Source organism: Trichechus manatus, unplaced genomic scaffold (genome assembly GCF_000243295.1).
Source record: "Trichechus manatus latirostris isolate Lorelei unplaced genomic scaffold, TriManLat1.0 scaffold00056, whole genome shotgun sequence".
NCBI classification, from domain to species: Eukaryota; Metazoa; Chordata; class Mammalia; order Sirenia; family Trichechidae; genus Trichechus; species Trichechus manatus.
The window spans coordinates 8738501-8746477 of record NW_004443992.1 but is presented as its reverse complement, the minus strand read 5'-3'; the positions used below and the strand labels follow the sequence as shown (position 1 = coordinate 8746477).

Below are 7977 nucleotides of genomic sequence, written 5' to 3'. Positions count from 1 at the left end.
CATGCCAATTGAGCTAGATGTGCCCCAAGACCATGGTCCCCACAGCCCTCCACCCAGCAATTCAGTCCCTCAGGGAGTTTGGATGTGTCTATGGGGCTTTCATGACCTTTCCTTGTACAAGTTGTGCTGGTTTCCCCAGTATCGTGTACTGTCTCACCCTTCACCCAAGATAGCACTTATCTATTGCCTATTTAGTATTCCCCCCTACCCCTCCCATCCCTGGTAACCAACAAAGATTGTTACTTTTTGTGTGTAAACTTTTTCATGGGTTTTTACAATAGACTTCTCATACAATATTTGCAGATGGTCTTTTTAACAAATGGTGCTGGCAAAACTGGATGTCCACCTGCAAAAAAATGAAACAGGACCCACACCTCACACCATACACAAAAACTAATTCAAAATAAATCAAAGACCTAAATATAAAGCCAAAAACTATAAAGTTCATAGAAGAAAAAATAGGATCAATGCTAGAGGCCCTAATACAGCATTAACAGGATACAAACCATAACCAACAACACACAAACTCCAGAAGATAAGCTTGATAACCAGGATCTTCTAAAAATTAAACACTTATGCTCATCAAAAGACTTCACCAAAAGAGTAAAAAGAGAAAGTACAGAGTGGGAAAAAACTTTTGGACAGTACAAGTCAGACAAAGGTCTAATCCCTAAAATCTACAAGAAAATCCAACACCTCTACAACAGAAAGACAAATAATCCAATTAAACAATGGGTGTCATGGATTGAATTGTGTCCCCCCAAAATATGTGTCACCTTGGCTGGGTCATGATTCCCAGTATTGTATGATTGTGTAATCTGATGTGATTTCCTTATGTGCTGTGAACTCTATCACTATGATGAGGTTGTATGTGATCTCCTCATGTGCTGTAAATTCTATCACTGTCATGAGGTTATACTGATGAGGTTTACAAGATTAGATAGTGTCTTAATACAAACTCTTTTGAGATATAAAAGAGAGAAATGAGCAGAGAGGCATGGAAACCTCATACCACCAAGAAAGCAGTGCCAGGAGCAGAGCACGTCCTTTGGACCTGAGGTCCCTGCGCAGAGAAGCTCCTTGTCCAGGGGAACATTGATGAGAAGGCTGACAGAGAGAGAAAGCCTTCCTCTGGAGCTGATGCCCTGAATTTGGACTTGAAGCCTTTCCTTGGAGCTGGTGCCCTGAATTTGGACTTGTAGCCTACTGGACTGTGAGAGAATAAATTTCTCTTTGTTAAAACCATCCACTTGTGGTATTTCTGTTGGAGCAGCACTAGATGACTGAGACAATGGGCAAAGGGAATGAACAGACACTTCACCAAAGGAGACATTCGAGCAGCCAACAGACAGATGAGGAAATGCTCTTGATTGCTAGCCATTAGAGAAATGCAAATTAAAACCACAATGAGATACCATCTCACGCTGGCATCACTGGCACAAGTCAAAAAAACTGGAAATAACAAATGTTGGAGAGGCTGCAGGGAGATCGGAACTCTTATGCACTGCTGGTGGGAATGCAAAATGATACAACCATTTTGGAAAATGTTATGGTGCTTCCTTAGAAAGCTAGAAATAGAAATACCATACAATCCAGCAATCCCACTCCTAGGAATATATCCTAGAGAACTAAGAGCAGTCACATGAATAGACATATGCACACCCATGTTCATTGCAGCATTGTTCACAATAGCAAAAAGACAGAAACAGCCTAGATGCCCATCAACAGATGAATGAATAAACAAACTATGGTACATACACACAATGGAGTACTATGCAACGATAAAAAACAATGATGAATCTGTGAAACATCTCATAACATGGATGAAACTGGAGGACATTATGCTGAGTGAAATAAGTCAGTCACAAAAGGACAAATATCGTATGAGACCTTCACTTAAAAACACATGAAAAAGTTTACACACAAAAAGAAACAGTCTTTGTTGGTTATGAGGGACTGGGGGTGGAAACTAAATAGACAATCGATAAGTAGCAACTTTGGTGAAGGGTAAGACAGTACACAATACTGGGGAAGCCAGCAAAATTTGTATAAGGAAAGGTCATGGAAGCTCCACAGACACATCCAAACTCCCTGAGGGACTGAACTGCTGGGCGGAGGGCTGTGGGGACCACGGTCTCAGGGAACATCTAGCTCAATTGGCATAACACAGTTTATAAAGAAAATGTTCTACATTCTACCTTAGTGATTGGCGTCTGGGGTCTGAAAAGCCTGCGAGCAGCCATCTAAGGTACTCCACTGCTCTCACCCCTTCGGGAGCAAGGGAGAATGAAGAAAACAACATACAAGGAAAAGATTAGTCCAAAGGACTAATGGACGACAGCTACCACGGCCTCCACCAGTCAGAGTCCAGTACAGCTAGATGGTGCCTGGCTACCACCACTGACTGCTCTGACCGGGATCACAACAGAGGGTCCCGGACAGAGCTGGATAAAAATGTAGAAAAAAATTCTAACTCACAAAAAAAGGCCAGCATACTGGTCTGACAGAGACTGGAGAAAGCCCCAGAGTATGGCCCCTGGACACCCTTTTAGTTCAGTAATGAAGTCACTCCCGAGGTTCAATGTTCAGCCAAAGACTAGACGGCCCCATAAAACAAAACGAGGCTAATGGGGCACAACAGTCCATGGAAAAGGACTACAGGCAGGAGGGGACAGGAAAGCTGGTGATAGGGAACCCAAGGTTGAGAAGGGACAGTGTTGACATGTTGTGGGTTTGTTAACCATTGTCATAAAACAATATGTGTACTATTTAATGAGAAACTGTTTGTCCTGTAAACCTTCATCTAAAGTAAAATAAAAAAAAAAAAGAATGAAATAATTATTAAAAATAAATAAATTTTAAAAATTTCTGTTTAAAGACCTAATTTTTATTCATATTCTGTAAAGGATCTAAACTAGATACAGCGCTTTTTAGTACCATTAGGCCAACAGTCCTTAAAATTTTAAATCAGTTCTAACCACTGTTAAAATCCTATTTTACAGAATAAAATCAACTAAAGAATCAAATAAAAGCAGAACCTATTTTTCTCCCTCCATAATTTTTTTTTCTCCTAATGAAAACAATGCTTATTGTATACATACTGGAAGATACAGAAAAGATAAACGAGGAAAATAAAAATTACCTATAATCCTACCATCTAAAGATAAACACCTAATGATATTTTACTATCTTTTCTACCAAATATTTTGTGCATGTATATTTTCCCCATAATTGAACACACCATATTTCTGTAGCATAAATCGATTTTTTCATTAATATTGTAAGTGCACCTTAATGTCTTTATCTTTATTCTACAGCATGGTTTTTAATCTCTGTATTTAGTCATATAGATGGACCATAATTTATATAGCCAATCCCTGATTACATTTGGGATGATTTTAAAGTGCAAATCTCCATTACACCTCTGATTAATTTCTTAGAATAATTTCCTAGAAGTAGTATAAAAGAAACCCACTGCCGTCACGTAGATTCTGACTCATAATGATCCTATAGGACAGAGTAGAATTGACCCATAGGGTTTCCGAGGCTGTATATCTTTACAGAAGCAGACTGCCACATCTTTCTCACGTGGAGCGGCTGGTGGGTTCGAATTACCGACCTTTTGGTTAGCAGCCAAGCACTTTAACCACTGTGCCACAAGGGCTCCTTAGGAGTGGTATAACTGGGTCAAAAGAAATGAAATGAACCATTTTAAGGCTCTGGTTACTTATATCTTTTTCTGACAGGTTATGATAAAAAGCAGAACACAATCCCATCCCAGGATGACAGGAATTTGCATACGATCTGATTGGTGCTTGGCTCCTGTCCTCTGTAGTCAGTTCATCTCACTCATTTCATGATTTTTGCAATAACGGGATGATCCTTTTAAGTGATTTTTGCATCATGCCATAATTAACACTTAGAAGGGAAATGGTGATGAAGCTTCTTTTTTTGGCCCAGGTCTTCCCAGAAACACTGTAGTATGATATTGTCCTTTTTTTTTTTTTTTAATATTAAGGTCCCACATCTCTCTAACCCTAGCGCCCCAGAAGCAATCACCTGCACAGGATGAATGAATCAGTTAACAATGGGCACGCTTCTAGGCCATCCTGCTCTGTAAATACAGGGGCTGTGTGGCGGTTCTTGTTTTATGGGGCCTGGAGTCACTACTCAAGCTCATGGGCTAAAGACGTTGTGAAGCTAATACTTTTAAAACTTTTAAAATAATATCAACTGCTATATTTTTTTCTGATTTTAAATAGTAAAAGTAATATTTATTTCTTATAGAAAGTGCTGAAAAGTATAAAGAAGAAAATAAAAATCACTTAGAAATTCACCTTTCAGAAGTAACTCCTCTGATCATATTTTGGCAGTTTTCTTTCCAATTGTATAACTTTCCTATATATAACTTTATATATAAATATATGCTTATGTGACAATATATAAATTTATATACAGTCATGAGCCACATAATGTCTGTTTGGGCAAAGAGCAACCGCATACGTCCGTGGTCCCATAAGGTTACAATGTTGTTGTCAGGTGCTGTCGAGTCAGTTCCAACTCATAGCAACCCTATGTACAACAGAACAAAACACTGCCCAGTCCTGCACCATCCTCACAATCGTTGCTATGTTTGAGCTCATGATTGCAGTCACTGTGTCAATCCATCTCATTGAAGATCTTCCTCTTTTTTTGCTGACCCTCTACCTTACCAAGCGTGATGTCCTTCTCCAGGGACTGGTCCCTCCTGATAACATGCCCAAAGTACATAAGATGAAGCCTCAGCATCCTCGCTTTCAAGGAGCACTCTGGGTATACTTCTTCCAAGACAGATTCGTTCCTTCTTCTGGCAGTCCATGGTATATTTAACACTCTTTGCCACACCATAATTCAAAGGCATCAATTCTTCTTTGATTTTCCTTATTCACTGTCCAGCTTTCATATGCATGTAAGGTTATAATAGAGTTCAGAAATTCCAATAGTAGAACAGGACATATTACCGTGACGTGCATCATGGCTCCCGAATGCAGCAAAACCAGTGCTAGTGATAGCAGCAGCAAGAGGCAAAGGAGAAGTATCGATTTCAAGTGAAACAAAAGGTGATTAAACAACATGAAGGTGGAAAATCAGTGAACGCTATTGCTGGAGATTTAGGCATGTCATACTCGACAATCACGACAATCCTCAAAAACAAAGAAAAAATTCCCCAGGCTGTTAAAGGATTGGCACCACTGAAAGCTGCAAGGCTAACGAAAATGTGAGGGGGACCTATATCAGACATGGAGAAATTGCTAGTGATGTGGATTCAGGACCAAACACAACAGCAAATCCCTCTCAGCACGTTGACGATCACAATACACATGCATACAGTATCCCATATAGCTTTGCTAAGTATATAAAATGGTGTTTACACAACATCTAAATCACATAACATCCTATTTCACAGAACATATCATGGATGTTAAGCAACGCAAGACTGCATTTATATATATATATATATATATATATATATATAAATTTTGCCCTATAATGCATATGTACTGTATATCTGTTAAGGAAAAATCTATATATTTGTAGCATAAAGTGTATACTTTAGAATACTTATATTTTATACATTTATGTACGCAAGTATTTAGATATAGATAAATAAATCATATATAAATGTTTATCACATATATCCCTATATTTGGTGTTATAATATAAACATTAACATATTCTCTCTTGTCTCGTTTTTCTAGGAGCCAATGAAGAAATTGCTATTATCATCTCCATTTAACAGCTGTGAAAAATCACAGCTTAGAAGGAGGTTCAGTCAAGTGTCCAAGCTGACAAGGGGTCAAGTCAAGGCTCAGATTTAAGCATCTCATCTAAGGCCCTGTAAAGATTAAGATTCAATTCTAATAGCAGTTGGAAGCCATTGAAGGAATTTTAGGAAGACACAGAGTCTCTATATTTTTAAAGATTAAAATTACAGAATTTTTTAAGAGATTCAAAAAACAAACACCAAAACAACCAGGAGTTCTTAACATGTCCACTCTAGTAGAGAGCAGGTCAGAATGTCGCAAGCCAAGCCAGTAAACTGCTTGGATTAAAATCTCGGCATCTCAACCCTACCAACTACGTGCCACAATTTAACTGCAAATAAATATCAGCTCATCCCAAACAATCACTCCATCAGTATCCTAGCGGCATCCTAGCTCTTTCAGGATATGGCTACTGAGCTTAGACTGAAAAACAACTTGCAATAATTTTCTGAGAGAAAAATCAGCATCTTATTCAAAGCTTGGGAGTAATTGAAAGCCATGCTCAGGTTCAGGCTCCAAACCAATGGTGTTGCTGCTCCCTTCAATCCAGGATGGCCGCCTCAGACTGTGGGCTCCCCAAAACTGAATGAAGTCCACTCTGCTCACAAACACTGTCCACAGCAGGGACCCCACAGCCAGAGCTTTCATACGATCCAGAAAAGGTGGTCACACCTCAATAAAACTTACAAAACGAACCACATAATTTTCAAATGGAATAAAATACATAACTGCACCTGTAAATTCTTAACCACAGGAGTAGTTCTCTGATTCTGTAGGTCTCTGTTTGCCATTATATTATTCTCAGTACTGTTCTGTATCTTTTTAATTTCTTTAAAAAATAATAATAATTGAGTTACTAGGAATGTGTGTGTGTATCAACGGGTGTGTAGCTGCAACGGCAGTCGGTTGGGATTCTAATTTTGGTTTCTATTCTTTCACAAGTTAAGCCAGAATGAGGATGAGGTGTCTGTACATTTGTACTTGGAACATTCCAGGAACCCCCAGGACTGCATAAATCTAATTTGGCGGGGCCACAAAATCTGAAAGTGCAGGAACCTCACGGAGGCTCTCAAAGAGATGGCAGATTCCCACAGCTAACCCTCATGGTTTCCCCAAGTACACTCAAATAAAAGGATCACCTCCATGGCACCAAGGCTCACCCTGAGCAGCCTAGAAAATTCTAGAATCAAAGGCCTTCTCCCAAAAGGCTCAGCTGATCTTACCGAAGAGGCAAATCGTGGAGACCTCACTGGAGTAGGGACTTCTTCACAGCTCCACTCACTGGCGGTCTGAGAAAAGACCAAAAGATAAATGAAGAACTGAGGAAGAGTATACTCAGCTGCACTTCCTGGTTGACAACTTCCTGAGTCATAGGGGCTGAGCCAGGAGGGCGGGCCTCTGAGCAGACTGAGCAAAAATGCTTCCTTCTAGGCCTATAGGAGAAGCCAGGTGGCACAGGGCAGAGAGCACCGGGCACGGAGCCTGCTCACTTGAGTGATGGCTCTGGCTGTGTGCCTTTGGATGGGTTTTGCCTTTGGGGTCTCTTTTTCACATTCCAAAAGGAGAGATGAGACTTGGACAGATGTTAACTAAGAAACTTCCTTTTCATATGTCAGGATTTTACAGATTTTTGTGGGTTCATCATGAAGACTTTAATTTATTCATTCAATAAAAATTTATTGAACACTTCTAAGGGGCGTTGAGGAGTCGCTGGTAGGTACAAACAGTTAAGTGCTCGACTACTAACCGAAAGGTTGGCAGTTCAAACTCACCCAGGGGTGCCTCGGAAGAAAGGCCTGATGATCTGCTTCTGAAAGGTCATAGCCTCAAAAACCCTATGGAGCACAGTTCTACTCTGCACACATGGGGTCACCATGAGTCTGAATCAACTCAATGGCAACTGGTTTGGTTTTTTTTTTGGTTTAGGGGCCTTAATATCTGGAAACTGTGGCTCCCTCGCCAAGGCTCTGGGAGTGACCACTAAGTCCCACAGCTAACTCGCATGGTTTCCCCATATCCATTCAAATAAAAGGATCGCCTCCATGGCCCTAGGGCCACCAGATCCCACCCTCAGCAGCCTAGAAAACTCCAGAACCAAAGGCCCAACTACGTTAACAAAGGCAAATCCTGGGGACCTCACCATGAGCTGGGCCCTGGGTATCCGACCCTGGAG

The 7977-nt window shown here is 40.3% G+C and overlaps 1 protein-coding gene across 3 annotated transcripts in view; it reads right to left on the bottom strand.

Annotated features, from left to right (window-relative positions):
• Positions 1–7152, bottom strand: part of CASP8 (caspase 8) — a 33374-nt gene extending 26222 nt beyond the window's left edge. For 2 of the 3 annotated variants that reach the window (XM_023732989.1, XM_004378221.2), the window contains exon 1: positions 7028–7152. The gene's annotated coding sequence lies outside the window, so the exon portion shown is untranslated. The remainder of the gene's footprint in view (positions 1–7027) is intronic. The other variant, XM_004378220.2, reaches the window with a different exon arrangement.
• Positions 7153–7977: the final 825 nt, after the last annotated feature.